Raw genomic sequence first — 17,140 nt, 5'->3', positions numbered from 1 at the left:
GCGGCAGACACAATGGTACGAGCCAGTCAGAGCAACCGTCACAGTTGTGTTGTAAAAGTGGAAGCAGTGCAGAGTGCGGTGTCCTCGCGATGCGGTGTAGGCAGCGGCTTAGCGACGATCGTCCAGACGTCGTCGGTGAAACCAAGGCTTACGGCGCAGGGTGAGGCAGTGCTTGCAGGCTGCGGTGCAGGCAACCGAGCCGGTCGATGTACCGGTCAGGCAGCGACTGTGTCGGTGACGTCCAGGAAGGGTGAAGCGAGGCAGTGCAGAATGCAGTGCCCACAGGATGCAGTGCGAGCAACGGCTCAGTGACGATTGGCAAGACAGTGTCGGTGAGACCAAGGACGCAGTGTGAAGTGTTGCAGTGCCTTCTGCGGGGCCTTCACGACACGGAATTCGGTGACTGACTCGGTGACAGAGTCAGTTGCCCTTGTCTTCTGGGGTGACTAAAACCAGCGGTTCCAAAGACGATTCCCAGAAGGATGGTGAGGTTTTTGCTGTTCCTAAGACCTCTTGAACAGGGGGCAAGCTCCACTTCCAAGCTCTTGGAGATACTTTCTCAAGCAGGATACACACACAGTTCCTCTCCTTGGCAGATACAGCTACTGCAGGCTAACCCCATTCAGCACAAATCAAAGGGGCAGTACTCCTCCTCCAGTTTCTTCCAGCTTTTCTCCTTGGCAGAGGTTCCTCTTGAAATACAAAGGTGATCTAAAGTTCAGGGGTCTGGTTCCCACTTCTTATAGCGCAAGTTCCTTTGTTCTCTGGAGGCAGTGTCTTCACCCAGCCAGAACCAGTTCTGTCCTCTCTGGTGCAGCTGCCCGGCAGGAGGTGGAGGCAGATTTGTCAAAGGCAGATCAGGCCCATTCAGATGTGAAAGAAATCTCTCCCCCCCCCCTTCTGAAAGCAGCCCAGGTCTATCTAGCCCAGTCCTGACTCACCCCGGAAACGCAGGATACACCTCACCCCCCAAGTGGCTGTCTGAACAGAATGCACATCCCCAGCCCCTGCCACTCCTAAGCCAGACAGTCAATACACAAACCTAGCAGAGGCACACTAGATGGCTAAGCAAGAAAATACCTACTTTCTAAAAGTGGTATTTTCAAACCCCGAATATAAAAAATCATCCTTACTAAAAGAAGCATAATTATAGTAGGAGTTCAGGCATACTAAAATCAATTTTCCAATCTTGTCCCCATCGGAAGTTACATTTATAAGAAGTTATAATTAAACTCTCAATCTATCCTATAGGACAGATAGTCTTTCAATCGTGAAAAACGAAGTACACCGTTTTTCACTATAAGAACATGTCACACACTTCAGTATATGTCCTACCTTTCGCATACACTGCACCCTGCCCATGGGGCTACCTTGGGCCTACCTTAGAGGTGCCTTGTATGTAATAAAAGGGAAGGTTAGGGCCTAGCAAGTGGGTGCACTTGCCAAGTCGACATGGCAGTACCAAACTGCGTAAAGAAACTGCAGTGGCAGGTCTGAGTTACATTTACAGGCTGCTCGTGTAGGTGGCACTATCAGTGCTGCAGGCCCACTGGCAGCGTTTGATTTACAGGCCCTGGGCATACACAGTACACTGTATTAAGGACTTACCAGTAAATCAAATATGCCAATCATGGAATCACCAATCCAAAAACACCATTTACAGGGAGAACATATGCACTTTAGCACAGATCAGAAGTGGTAAAGCGCCCTAAAATAAAACCAACAAAGAAGGGTCCAAAACATGAGGCCAAAAAGTCTGGGGATAAACGTGCTGGAAAAGCCAGGTCTAACAGGCATCCATTGTTAAGGGAGTTATTGCGTTGGTGAACAAAACCATTCTGATTTACATTAAACAGCTTCTGTAAATGCGGTTTAAAGCATTTAGCCAAATTATTGAAGAATATTGTAAACAACATTTAACAGCATCTGACAGCTGATCACAGAAAACGGGGTTTTGCAGTAACTCCAGACAAAGTCTCGAAGTTGGAATTGGAGCCAGTTTCATCCAGCAGCCCACTTACATTAGTGTGGAGAAGTGTGGCTCAATGCTTAGAGCGGCAGACCTTGATGCAGAACGCTGGCCAGGGACCAGGGTTCGATTCCCGCCTCGGCGGGTTTCGGGCTTAAATTCCTCTGACCAGATATTCTCGCCTCAGTGCCGATTCTAAGCATGGGTCCCACGCTGCAACTCTGGGCAATAGCTTGCTTAGTCTCCACAAAGGCCCCCTGATACACAAGGGATGCCTGGTTTCACCATGGGATGCCCAGGAGTGGACACCCCACAAGGAAAAGCCAGGAGGGGTTCCCTTGTGGTAGGAGTACAAGCGCCGGGATGCCTCCGGGTCACTGTTCGCGCTATACAAATACGCCACATTTACATTTACATTATGGCCAGAGAATGCATGCAAGTACTCCACCTGGGTAACTTTCCTTCCTATGTGTGTTGAGAACAATAGCTTGTCCTAGTGGGCATGCAGGTCATATACCAGAAAAGATTGATCCCTAACTTCACTGTTCCAGAGTCCCAACACTCCGGGAGGTCCCAGTTAACTTTCAGTCCTTTTAAGCGATGTGCACCATGGTGAGCTGGGGAGTCTTAACCGTGTAGGGGTAAAGCAAGGAAGGGACAGGTGTGCAACTCCGTTAAAGTCTGCACCCAGTATTTTCACAGCCAAGATACTGCCACTTAATTGCAGCATTTTGGAGTCCAGACACATTGTCTGGTCCACATTGAGGACACAAACTGCCTATAACTAACGCAAGCCATTCAGAACCCCCTTCACAATGGTGTATCTCCCCTCCCAGTCTATTACTTATGATGAACACATACAAAAGGAACACCCCTTGTATTCAAAGTAACATCACCTCCCTTACGTATGAGTAGATCGTAGCAAACACCTGTTCTCTCCACCTGCTCTTCAACTTGATGACCTCAGTCCCCAACAAGTGTCTTCTGAAGCAGTGCAAAATCCACAACTCCGAGTTTCAAGTACGTGTATATCCTATACCGCTTGCTGACAGAGTTCATGCTCCTCAGATTCCACGTAAGGATGTTGTAGGTATGTACGGACTGAGCCAATGTGGAATAGGATGCATAGCTCATGGTGTGTGTCCATAATAAGGAGTTCTTGACCCGGTCCATTCAGCCCTCACCATTTGTACAGCCGCCCTTATATGCCCAAACACATGTACACCTTTATAGGTCTTTGAGAGTAGTGTCATTCTTTTTCACTTTGTCTGATAATTTGGAGCCATTGTCTCTCAATTATTTAAAATCGATCACAACGTTGTCATTTTTCTGTTTTAGAATTCCCCTTGAGGTATTAATCGCCTCTAATATGCAATTAAGTTTATCGTCTGAGGCGGCAACATGCACCTGGGTCTCTCCCTCTCCAAGTTGTGGTTCCAGAGTAAGAGGTGGGGTATGGTCGGGCCCAGCTGTTGGCCATCCAAGGGGCCCTTCACGGACCGGGTCCGCCCCATCTTAGGAAGACTGTTGAGGGACAGCTGTGGGTAGTTTCCTGGTATAAGTCGCACAGCTCAACACCTTGGTGAGACGACATCAAACTCCACTCTCTGTGAGACAGCGCCCTCAGTAACAGGATCACACAAGAAGTGTTGTTGGGGCAGAAAAGGCTGGTAAGTGCACATGCTTGGATGCCTCACATTCGTCCCTTCTGCACCCTACACCTTACACCTTCCCTGCATGTCAGGTCCAATTTGTGGTGCATCACCAGGTGCTCCTCTCGAAGCATGGCATGTGTTGCTCACTGATATGGGACCAGTCTCTTCAGCACAAAGCTCTTCCCCCGGGGCCACTCAGTTACGCCCTGCAGCCCATGGGGCTGGAAAGCGCTCATTGCCATGCCCCACAAACACATCCTTTTAAGACCTGGGATGGCTTCTGATAGCAGGTGAGTCTCGAGGACTCACTACCTCCTCCTGCCAATCCAGGCTCCCACTGGGCCACTCCCATGCTTTACCAAAGACTGCCATGTAAAGCATCAGCAGGTTGCAGGGGATACCCATGAAATTTGAGTCTCTCCATGCCTCACAACAGGCTGCTGCAAGTACGCCCAACGGGCCACTCCGCTCGGACACAGCTCATCAATCATGCATCCAACACTTGCACACTGGTCTGTCTCCCTGACCCTGCTTACCCAGTTTCCTCCCACATAAGCCTCGGGGGAAGGCTGACATGGTTTGGACAGGCTGCTGTTTCAAAACATCAACACATATTCAACTTCTAAAGGCTTTTTTCAAAAGTACAGGGCTTCCCCAAGCAATGCTGCCAGTTGCTGCATTTCCCAAGGCAAAGGGGTGTAGGTTTAGTCCTCCCTCACCCGGATCTGCCTTGATGCATGCATTGATTTTTGATGACATCTGCTGGAATCTCTTGTTCTGTGATGGACTGACTTGTCATTGTTCTAACCTCCTGCAATAATGAATCGCAAGTACCAAACTATAGTTGAGTAGAGGTGCCCAGATGTCATCAATATGTTCTGTGGTAAAATACTGACCGTGAACAAGAAAGAGTTTGAGGTGTAACAGCAATCAATCACCAGACAGCTTTTGTAAAACACATACCCACCCATCAGCTTCTTGGTCACTAGGCACTTGGGATCAGATCGTTGGTCATTGTGGGGTTCACCCAAGGAGCAGTGGCGCTTCATGAGGACCTCTGCATGTGGAACAGGAATAGCGTACATACAGCCCATCCCTGTTCTAATGGTACAAGACTGGGAAAATGTGGTCCCCTACTAGAGATAAAGCACCAAAATTAAAGGCAGGGCCCGGTTCAAGCCGCGTTGTATTTGCAAAATAATTATTTTGGCCTTCACCTTGAAATAAAACAGAATATTAGATAGTGGTTGATATTAAATAACATTTACGGCATGGCCCCACAAGAAGTTGCTGCCGATTCAAATGACTATTGGAGACAGGTAGTGTGTCCTCCTTTTGTTTGTCTCAACCAGGCTACCCGTAGAACACACTAGGTATGTCACAACCAGCTATGTGCAAGACTTTGCAATGGACAAGGAGGTCCAAATATCCAAAGGACCAGGTCCATGTTGTATTAAAACTATAATATTCGCAATCGAAAAATCAATCAAGTCTTTAACAAATACAAGCATTGCCTTAATTATGCACATCTTACTACAAAAGGCACACTCATACTTTCTCTAAAGACCACGCATGTACAGAGTTATACCTCTAGTTCATTCTTCATCAGATTTTGTATGTTTACTAAAAGTTTTGAGTGGGACAGTGCTTGCAGCCATTAAAGCTGGTATATAAAGTAGCTTTAAATAAAATCTATTGTTAATCTCAGTGAATGGGAATAAGGCCTACTTACTCAACAGATTAAATACACATCCAGCTGTTGTGTTAAAGCAACCGAATGTTCTACTTGCTCATAATCCTAGAATAGCTACACAAAGTTTATGTGCATCCCATGGTGCAATGGAAGGCCATGGGATGCACATAATGAGGGGGCTCACAAAGGTAAAAATGTGTCTTTGACAGAGCTACTCAAAGTATTTCAATACTTCAATCCCAACAAATTTGAATAAAGTCCATGGTACTCCAAAACTGTCGAGACTGAATCAGTCTTAGTGCGACAACATACAATGTTAAACATAATGATGGGTTCATTAAACAGTCAGTCACATGTTATAAGAAAGATATGAACGAACGATGCAGAATATTTAACCAACCTCTGTGGTAGATTACCAATAAAAACCGAACACGAAGTTAAAGGGGAATTTATAAACTGTACTTAAGAATAGGTTAACACCTGAATTTCCAAGTGACATCTTGCGTTAAGCTTCAAAATCCAAGCTGAGTTCTAAAACGTTTGCTGGCACTTTGCAGTATCCACCTAATTTGAAATGAGACACCCCCAACCCCTCCATGATTACAAATTCGAAGAAAATAAATTATGCCCATCATAAAACTGAATCAGCATACATACAAATTACTTTATTACAAATACTAATGACAGGACTGCCTCAAATACTTAATTTCTGACCTAATCACATAGGACGTAAGGCACATTGCGTGTAAATTTCTTCGAAGCAGACAGTATTAATGCTGTTCGCTTCTTTGCAACACTCTAGCAGCAGCACAGTATTCTTGGAGATGAGTGAAGATAAGAAGTAGCAGTACATCCATGGCGAGTCGAACATCTGTGTAAACCACACTATTGCTGCCGCCTTTTGATAGGTGGTCTTCAAGTGGACAAGAGAGTGTTCCGCATTTCATCCTGTACTCGTGATTACAACTGGATACTCCACTGGAATGCATGTAGTTTCAACTAAGAGGAAAAGAAACAATAAATTAAGAATATGTCCCTTTGTTAAAGGGCATGCAATCCTTAATGTAATCAACCAGTATGATGACTCGGAAACAACATATGCTGATAACATGCCTCTACTTCTGTTCACATTGTAAGATTTTCATTTTTTCCTATTGTCCATCTAGAAATGTCCCAAAAAACTCTTCAACATCTCCTTTCCCTCTCACTGGCAAGCAACACCGTCATCCTCTTCTGCATCTCCGTCACTCTCTTGCCAAACCCATACAGCAGCAACCCCTAAACCATGCTCTCCCTCATGCATACTTGTCTTGCACCAGCATCCACTCCCTTAACCTAGCACAGCCGCTTACTCAACGTTAGTTAATCAAGTCCTTACTCCCATCTTTTTAAGGTACAATATTAGTAGTAATTTTTATGAAAAATAGAAAAACACGAGGTTAAATAAAGAATAGTTTTTGTAAATTGAGTGAATTAGTCTAGTCAGCCTCCCTGTTTAGCTAAAAGTACGTAATGAAACATTCTTCACAACCAATTCAGTGACATCTAGTCTTTTCCATGACATTGAGGAATTCAACATGGTGGACCACATCGCGGTCCATTCTAGCGTCTCTGCATCAGTGTTGCCACACTTGGATGACTGTCCTCTAGCTAGCTAACTGCTCCTTCTCACTCTGTACAATACAACCATAGCACACTCCATCTTTTCCTTTTACTTCCCCTATCACTAATACGCCACCAATGACTCTTTCCGTGCTACAACCTAATGTCAGACCATCTTATAACGGTCACTAAGCGGCTCTCAAGGCTCACATGTTAAAAACTCTTCCAAAGCATTGGTCATCCACTGCCATTCATTTACACCCTTCACTTCTTGATTGGCGCCATTCTTTTTCCTCATGACAAGCTCTACCAGTCTCAACTGCACAAGCATTAATTTGGTTATATTTCAATTAATTTGAGAATCTAAAAAATGAATTCTTATGTCCCTGCAAAATCACTCGCCACCTCTGTGATTAGTAAGCTAATGTAGAAACAAGCTTTCAGTTAACTTCACCCGGTATAATGTGCCACTTCTAAAGAATATACCCATTCCTGGTATTCCACAAAATTGCTTGTTTTTGATTGTCTGGCACATTATACCGAAGACCGTGATCGGTCTTGTTGCAGCATACCTTGGTTTTACGCATTAGGGACTACCTCCCCTCCGTCCATTACTTCCAGGAAAGGACTAGAATATACATGAACACTGCACAAAAAGGTCCTGATTTCGATTATAACCATAAGATTGGGTCCTCTATTATTGGACCTACCTAAAATATACCCTTTTCTTGAGGTTGAACCATGCAATTGGGAACGCCACTGGACATCATACTACCTACTTACAACAGGGGTGTATTACTATATAGTACCCTGATGCTAGGACAGAGCCAAAAGTTTACAATCTTGATAAAGATGGAGTGACCATTTTTCCACCGAAACGCGTCGACGCACCTTCTACGTATAACTCAAGACGCCAGTACCCTAATAGTAGCACATATTATACAGTGTGCCATATTTAGAGTGATACTAGGACATTGAGTGTACTAACTGTATTGAACAATTGTTAATGTCTTGCCTTGTTTCTGTCCTCCCATGTGATTATGCGGGTCATAATCGTTAATGTCTGGTTTTGAACTGTATTTGAATTGCATTATTCTGTTGGACTTTTTAAAGTGATTCCTATTGATTTTATGTGCCTTGTTTGTCATTGTATTTTTATACGATTGCTAATTTTTACTATATATGGAATAAATCTGATGTTCTTTTTATATATTTAGTTGTGCTTGTATGATTGATGATCATACGTTTTAAAAACAATTATCGTTTGATCAAGGGGATCTAACTCTCTCAGGCTTTGATACCTCAATTCCCTTGACTTCTCCAAGGGGTACCTCTTATTGTAACACATTGTGGAATTCAGCCACTAAATGGGTCTCTCTTTTACGCTCATAATTTACATCAAAAGTTAATCTTGAATTCTTTGCACATGAAGTTAAAGTGTGAGCGGTAGACAAGAGGTGCGTCATACTGCTTGTTTTTGACCAGAGTTTCCATCCAAGAGAACTTCAAGCAAAGCCAAGCATCTCGAGCCTTCAGTGGCTTGCCAACCTCTATCACATAATGGGCATTTAAGAGGGAAGCATGTCTACCAACACCACAGTGCTGGACTTCTTGTTTCGAGATTAGTAAGTGAGTGAACTAGGAGACAGGGTGTTCCTGCACCAAGGGTAAAAAAAAAAAAAATTACAAAAAAAAAAGTTGGATTACAGCCCTGTTTTCTTACCACATACTTACTACCAAGGTGACAAAGTATTCCCTATCTCTGTGTAAAAAAAACAAAACACAAAAAACCAAGCACAGAAATATGTTCAGAAAGTATTTAGCTAAGAGCACACAATTTGGCAGAAGGGAAGTCTGATATTAATTACAAACAAATGGACTCTGGTTCCATAGTTTCAATATTGCTTTCTTGCTCATTACACAGCAACTGATGTGTGAGTGGTTACAATGGTGAGACTCAGACTAATATCACCAAAGATATGCTACTCTGCTGTGGAACCTCAAGCAGATTTCAAACCAATGTATTTTGGTAAAGTGGTAAAACTAGGATAAAATGTCAAGCCTCGTAGTTTCATGGCTAAAACCTTCCCACTATCTCATGTCAAGCGGTTGATGCTAGGTGTTTGTGTCTGCCCACCTAGGTGAATTAGACAACTTATTGAAGGGAGGCAGTTCTTTTTCATTTATTTTTTAAAGCACTGGCTACTTTTGCAGTGCCTGCTTCTTAGCATTCTTTATACTTACAGATAGGAGACTAAAGGCATAAGCGGATTGTGAGGACTAAAATTCTATTTCATTCCAATTGCCAAGTCATTTTCTTTCTGCACTTGGCTCTTCAAAGGTAGTGATAGCAAGCAGAGAGGCTTTCCCTAGTGCGCAGTAGAGGGACAGTGGCTCAGATACAGCACAACACAGTAATATCAAATCTGTACTCTTCTAGAGACTTAATTAAGAGGCAGGTTGTAGTGGAACTCTCAAATAACTCCACATCTCAATATGCACACCATGTACATGCTTCGCTTACTCTACGCCCACCAACCATCCCACTGCCAGCCCCCAAGCCACTCGGCCGGCTGGCTTCAATGCAGCCCTCAGTCACACTACAGACCATACTTTTTGGCCCCTGGAAAAACGTTTGTGAGTACTCGTTTGTTATGGCCTGCCTACTTTGGAACTCAACAGGAGGTAAAGGGAAGTGCTCTCTCCACTCAGACAAGAAATTCAGGCAAGAAATTCTAGTAGAGAAAGGGAGCGGAAAGAGAAAAAAAATCTGGAACTGTGAGCACATAGAGGAAATGCATTCTCTAAACAAGAAATAGTAACAACACCCATGCAGGTGCCCACTCCTGCTCATCAAGGGCCAGTTACACATGCATAGAAAAGGATCCCAAAGTTAGTTTTGTGCAGGGGTATTAATGGAATTGGGATCCCTTTACAGCTCCAGGGTTTACAGTGCATATTAACATTCACAGGAAAAATACAAGGGTCAGCAACCTAAGAGATACATTGGCATCCAACAACAATGGTGGAACTTGTGCGTTCTTTTAACAAACTACTCAATGCAGTAGAGGCAGTCTGCCATAATCCATCTTAAACTAAACATCTGAGAATAGAGAAATCCTCAGACTAAGTCTGTGCGTGTGATGGTTGCAGTGCAGCGTCAGTGAGGACTACCTTTCAGAATCTTACTGCCACCAAACTTCGTACCCCTCATTGCATACGATTACTTCAACAAACTGTGCCTTTACCCTTCCTACAAACTAGCTATGTGGTACTAAACACCGGGCAAAACAACTCACTAGCTACCCAAAGAGTCCAGATACTCCAGCGCTTTTATTTCTGATGCGAAGTATTGTGTCTGCCCTTCATTAATAATCTTCAATTGTGCTGGATTTATCAGGTAAGCTGGCATTTTCTTCTCCTGAAAGGGCTTGATCATTTGTCTGAGCCTCCTGCGCCTTTCAACAGTCGTATGACAATAGTCCGGTCGGACAAAGAATGACACCTTCGCTGGATATCCTTGCATCTGGTCTTGCCTTTTCTGAGATGGCCTGTCTCAAAACAAAGTTAACCACGAAGATTAAGATCGCCCTTGGCTTATCTCCTTCTCTCGCATTATGGCGCACTTTAAAAGGGGTACGATGAGCCCTCTGGATTTCTCCAGACCAATTCCAACTCCAACCAATTCCAAATTCCGCTGAAACGACCCTATCCTCTAGAACTGGATTATTTTAGGATCTCCACTCAAGAACTTAGTAGGGTAAAGATTCAGAAATTACCAAAAATAATTTCGGATTATAATCCATTGATTTTAATTCTGGATTCCCCTAGGCCCAGTAAGAAACAAAGGGCATGGACATTCGATAGGAAGTTATTGGCAGACAACACCTATTTAGAGCATATTAAGACCTGGTCACATAGGTATTTTGACGCAAACAGACACAGTGCTTCACGAAACATAGTCCAGGACAGCTATAGAGCAGCATTAAAGCCCACTCCTGGAAAAAGATTCGACTAGAGAGGGAACGGTTAGTAAACAAATTAATGGAGGAGGAAGAACAACATGGGAAAGATATTTCACAGGGTAGAGAGGGGACAGATAGCCAAGCAAGAGTCAGCTCCATTAAAGCGGAAATCCACAAACAAATGGCAAAGAAAGCAGCGTATGAATATCAAGCACAGTGAGGTAGGCTCTATGAGACAGGTGAGGAGGCGGGAAGGGCGCTTGCACTTCATATCAGACAGGTCGCTTCCAAAAATGTAGTAACCCGAATTGTAGAGCATGGACAGGATTTCGTTGAGCCTCTGGAAATTGTGAATGGAGAAGTGTGGCTCAATGATTAGAGCGGCAGACCCTGATGCAGTGGTCTGGAGCGGGACCAGGGTTCAATACCCGCCTCGGTGGGTCTTGGGCTCAATTTCCTCAGACCTGATCATTCTCGCCTTGGTGCCTATTCTAATCATGGGTCCCACTCTGCAACTCTGGGCAATAGCTTGCTTAATATCCACAACCGCCCCAACAGCGCTGGGATGCCTGGCTTCACCTTGGGGGGGGGGGGGGGGGGGGGGGCCAGGAGTGGACATTTGACAGGGAAAGGCCAGGAAGGGTTCCTAAGCGGTATACGGACAGCGCCGGGACACCTCTGTTTCAGGTAGCTGTGCGCTCTACAAATGCTGGCATTTAAAAGGTATTACCAAACACTATATCAGGAGGAATTACCTGAAGAGATACCAACAGGAGAATTGGGGGAGCCAGGAATCAGACTATATCAGGGGGATAGGGAAAATCTGGACAAGGACATCACGATGGAAGAATTATTAGGAACCATACAGGGGTAGCAATGGTCCTCCTTGGCGCGGAGAAAGCTTTTGACCGTGTCAGGTGGGATTGATGGAGGGAAGAGGGTTTGGGCCAAGAATTAATAAGGCCGTCCAAGCTATGTGTTCAGATTCAGTCGCTAGGATTCAAATGATGGGTGAGAGCTCAGATAAGATCTATATAACAAGAGGGACACGTCAGGGATGCCCCTGCTCACCTATTTTGTTAGCGCTCTATTTAGACCCCTTGATACAGCGAATAATGGATAGTACAATAATAAAACTGGTAAATACAAAGGGCTTCGATACCAAATCTTGGCTTATACAGATGACCTGGCGGTCATTACTATAGAACCGGATGCTGCCCTTCGGGCAGTGGTTGATATTACTAAGGTATTTGGGTTACCGTCTAAATGAAGGAAAGACCCAGGTACTCTGCTCACAGAACATAGTAAAAACAGATCAGAGATTAGTTTATTCTGCAGTATATTTAGGGGTTACGATTAATGCATTACCTGATCATATCAGTGACAACTTTACACCAATAGTGAAATCAATGGAAACAGATCTGAAAAGAATGGATACAATACAGCTGACAATAGTAGGGCGAGCGAACGTCCTCAAAATGACTATGTTTCCAAAGATATTATATTTGTTCCGAACTATCCCCTTTTTAATTGATGAAAAACTTAAGTCAATAGAAGCTGTTTTTATGAACTTCCTTTGGCAGTACAGAAAGGTTAGAAGATCTTTAAAATGTATGTCCTTGCCACAGGAATGGGGCGGTCTAGGGATACCAAATATAAAGTATTATCACTGGTCTGGTCTACTCACTCAAATGGCAATCTTGTTTGACCCTGCGGTGAATGAACAAAATAGCTCTTATAGAAATGTTAATTCCCCTACAATATATGAATTATTATTAGGTAGGGAGGCAATTGGTGTTGTATTGAGAAAAACAGAGACGTTACTACAAGAAAATGAGATACAAGACAATTGATGCTATTTGGGGGGTCTGGATGCTAGTTCAGAAATGTTTGAGAATTCCAAGATTTAACCTCCATACCCCCTTGTGGTACTCAGGGTTGTTCCCCAATTTATCTAGAAACGGTATGTGGAAACACTGGGAGCGACAGGGCATTTTGACAGTGGGGGATATTATGGTCAGTGTAGATATTAGATCCCTGGCCGACCTTCAGCCGAGATATCCCCTGCTGGGGAATCAGGATTTCAAATATGCGCAAGTTACTTACACAATTAAATCTAAGAGGCCAAGTATCACTCTAGGTAAAAGGTGTAGTATATTGGATTTTTTTAGGGTGGACGGCGGAGAATAAAAGGTATCTATGGAGGAAATACAGGATGATATGGAAAAAACTGAGGTTTCATGGGCCACAAAATTAGAAAACCCTGATGTTGATTTGGATAGAGCACTTTCGTCTGGATAAAAGACTCTTACGCTCCTCTAATCTTAAAGCGCAACATTTCAAAACGCTTTTTAATCTAGATTATACACCCTCTAAGCTATTTGATTGGGGGGAAGAGGGAGGACAACAGATGCCCCCGGTGCCTAGAGGGCCCAGGAGACCTTATACATATGTTTTATCAATGTGATAAGCTTGGAATGATTAAAAAAAGAGATTGAGGCATTCTGGGAGGGGCTGCTAGGCATTAAGATAAGCCTATCCCCAACTTTGATGATCTTAGGCTGTGAAAGTAAATAGGCTTTAAAGGCCGAGACAGAGGCGCTGGTTTTTATTTCAGTTGCAGTACTTCGCATCCTTATCTCAGCCGCTTGGAAGGATACGGCAGCACCATCATTCCAGATGTGGCGGACGAGACTTCTAGGTATGCACAATATAGAGGCTGCCCTATAGGAGTTGAAGGGCAGAAGGACACAGGAGCTGGGTCTAAAGATGTCGGCACCCGTAGACTCATGGAGGACCAATAGGTTGCAGCAGTAGTAAATTATAAGGGGCAAAACTGTATAAATATGTATATAATGACTTCCGCACATCCTGTTTTCGGTTTGCTGTTTGTGTGTAATATCTGTATGTATAATAGTACAAATGGACTCTCTGTTTTAATGGTTCAATCGATGTTAATGGATTTTATGAATCTTATCTCTTTCTAATGTCGGATGATATTGGTCTTTCAGTTTTTTGTATTACTAATAGTATGAATGTAATGTTTTATATGGCGTCAATCAATTCTCAAAAATATATTTAAAAAAAAGAGAATAGAGAAATCCTCACTGCCCATCTTGTTCACCCAATCAGTCCCTGAGAGACGCGCAAGATTGAGAAAAAGGATAGACATGGATAATGCCAGAAACTTGGCAAAACCCCTAAAAAAGTCCCAGCCCAAACACAAGTCTGCAATATCATCATAACCTTTGGCTCCAAACAGGAGTGCACAGTGTGAACTCCCACTTCCCAAGTTGAGTTCCAACATCATAAGTATGGAAGAATTGGAAGGATACCTACAGGAATTTTGGGACCCAACACTAAAACTGGGGAAGCAGAGATCTCACATGAAAATAGCCCCGGTCAAACCGTGGAGCTTTCACTATCCCAGCTAGCAATTCCTACCAACTCAATGTATCCAGTCCATAGAATGAGTATTTCGTAAACGTAGCGACAACAAAAATCAAAAGAGCTACCAAAGCCCCCTGCAAAGTTGCTAAGGGTGAAAACATAAACCAAGATCATATCCACCAACAATTGTCAGGCCAACAGTGACCCAGACAGCCAAACCTTTCTGATCCAATCGGAGAGGCATTGTAGGAAATGTGCCTTTTTGTGTGGTCTTCCCATATTATTTGTGGTTTGCTGGACCCTATATCTTTGCTGACTTTACAGCGGTGTACATTTTACCCCGGATAACCAGTGGTAAAGTGTCTGTGCTCCTTGTTATGACAGGTAAATCAGCCATGTCACCTTCAAGTATAGAGATTAAACTCCTTTTTTATAGGTATAAAGGAACAGAGATCCCCATCCACAGCCAGGGAGAGTTGCAGGCTTCCACCATCTGCCCTCTCAAAATTCCACCTGCCCCCAGCTGTAATGTTGAGAAGGTGCATGGGTCACTGAGGTGAGATACCCGAGAACCAGGAACAGTTGTTTTAGACAAATGCAACACGTCCGACTCCAATGGACTCGAGGCCCAAACTAATATGGCTGCCTAATGTGGACGCGCAGAGCACAAGCACGTCTAAGCTCAAAGGCAGAGTGGCACTGTGATGCAAGGATAATGAACCGGCAATGAGGGGTGTTGCATTATTTGATTGTTGCAGATAGTCAATGGCTTGTAAAGCGAGACTACTCACCCGTAAGGGTCTCAAGGCGCTGGGTGGAGCTGCTGGCCTGTCTAAGGCGCTTTGGTTCAGTCGAAGAGTCAGGTCTGGATGTCTTTCCTAAATTGAGGCAGTATCTGAGATTCCCTAAGGTGGAGTGACAGGATGTTCCAGGTCTTCGCTGCGAGGTAGGAGAAGGATCTTCCTTCAGTTGTGGTCTTGCTTATACGTGGGACTGTAGCCAGGGCCTGTTGGGCGGAGCGGAGGTATGTGGAAAATGAGCCTGTGGTTGAGGTACGCAGGTCCCGCATTGTGTAGGGCTTTGTAGGCGTGAGGGGCAAGGGGATTCTTTTGTTGACTGGGAGCCAGTGGAGGTTGCCGAGGTGGATGCGGCAGGGGATGTTGAGGACGAGTCTGCAGAGGCGTTTAGATTTTCTGCAGTTTCTGGGTAATGCCAGCGTAGAGTGCGACGTCGTAACCAAATCTGCTGCCGACGAGTGCGTGGGTGACTATCTTTCTGGAATAAGTGGGGATCCATTTGAAGATCTTTCAGCGAAGGCGTAGTGTGTGGAAGCAGGATAATGGACTGCGCTGATCTTCCAGTTCATGGTGAGCGAGGTCCAGGATGATCCGGAGCTTCCGCGTGTGGTCGTGGGGGTGCCAAGTTCTGCGGCCACCAGGAGTCATTCCAGGCAGAGGGGGTGGAGCCCATGATGAGGACTTAAGTATTCTATTAGATGAGCTTGAGGCAGCCGTCCTTCATCCAGGCGGCGCCAGTCTTCAACCCACTGTGAAACTTATTCTTGGTGCCTCTGGGTTAGTTGGGGAGGGAGAATCAACTGGATGTCGTCAGCGTAGGCGACTATGTTGAGTCTGTGGTTTCTGACAATGACTGTGAGAGGGGGCCCTGTAGATGTTGAAAAGCGTGGGGCTAAGGAAGGAGCCCTGAGGTACTCCGCAGCTGATCTCTGTGGCTTTGGAGAGGAACGGAGGTAGTCTGACTAGGTTTGGCTGGTGAAGGAGCGGATCCATTCCAGCGCTTTGTTATGGACATTGGCGTCATGGAGTCTTCTGCATAGGGTGCGGTGAGAGACTGTCGAAGGTGGCTGAGAGGTCCAGGAGGATGAGGGCTGCAGTTTCGCCTCAGTCAAGGAGGGCACGGATGTGGACTGTGGTGGTGAGGAGGGCGTACTTGATGCTGTGGTTGCTTAGATAGCCTGATTGGGAGCAGTCCAGGATGTGGTTTGCTTTGATTAACTTGGAAAATTGGGCGTTCATGGTCTTCTCAATGACCTTGGCTAGGAAGGGGATAAGAGAGATCGGTCTGAAGTTCTTGAGGTCCGGTCGGCAAGGGGTTGAGCTCTGTGTGCTTCCAGTCTGGCAGAAGGTGACGGAGTTGATGGTGTGGTAGAGTCTGGAGGCGATGGTGGTGCCTGCTCTATTGAAGATGTGATGCAGGCAGAGGTTCGAAGATGCTCCGGAGTGGATGCTCTTCATGATCTTGAGGGTGGTCTAGCCGAGTAGGATCTGTTGGGGTCTGGCATCGTGGGGTGTGGTGGTTGTGGGTGGGAGGGTCTTGGGTACAGAGACTGTCAAAGCTGTTGTATATCTCCTTGATCTTGCAGTGGAAGTAGGTGCCAAGGTTGTTGCGGTTGTGGGAATGTCTGCTGTCTGTGCTGGGTATGGCAAATTGTTTGACCACTGCGAAAAGTTCCTGGCTATCGAGTGCGTGGAGTATACACGGTTCCAATGTTTAGCAACATCAGGTTATGCATGATGCTCACAGAATGCTCTCTGATTAGATGCAAATAGTTGCAGATGCTTGAAAAGCAAGATTAATGTTTCTTTGCTTTCAATATAAAATGTTCCTAAAAATGAATGTAGGGAAATAACATTTTGCTAAACTGCTGTAAACTTTCAGGTACCATTTCTTTGCAGCATCATTCAGTAAAATGTGTTGATGCATGCTAGTATTTCCCATAAATATTCATATTGGAAAATTAGTGTAACCAGTTTCAATAAGATTATGGAAAACAAAAATAAACAAGCCTTGGCAAAGCCAGTAGGTCTGAAAATGGTGGTCAGCTTTTTAGTTTTGACAAGGCGTG

The 17,140-nt window shown here is 44.6% G+C and overlaps 1 protein-coding gene and 1 long non-coding RNA gene across 2 annotated transcripts in view; one reads left to right on the top strand and one right to left on the bottom strand.

Moving 5' to 3' along the window:
• LOC147727349 (protein FAM47E-like) overlaps nt 1–17,140 on the top strand; it is a 270,030-nt gene that overhangs the window by 45,449 nt on the left and 207,441 nt on the right. The window lies entirely within an intron of this gene.
• LOC147727350 (uncharacterized) overlaps nt 5,962–17,140 on the bottom strand; it is a 48,048-nt gene continuing 36,869 nt past the window's right edge. The window contains exon 2 of the long non-coding RNA XR_015309323.1: nt 5,962–6,316. This is a non-coding gene — a long non-coding RNA (uncharacterized LOC147727350). The remainder of the gene's footprint in view (nt 6,317–17,140) is intronic.

Source organism: Lissotriton vulgaris, chromosome 3_1 (assembly GCF_964263255.1).
Source record: "Lissotriton vulgaris chromosome 3_1, aLisVul1.2, whole genome shotgun sequence".
Classification (NCBI taxonomy): Eukaryota; Metazoa; Chordata; class Amphibia; order Caudata; family Salamandridae; genus Lissotriton; species Lissotriton vulgaris.
Note: the sequence above shows the minus strand (reverse complement) of the source record. Positions and strands in the feature narration are given on the sequence as shown.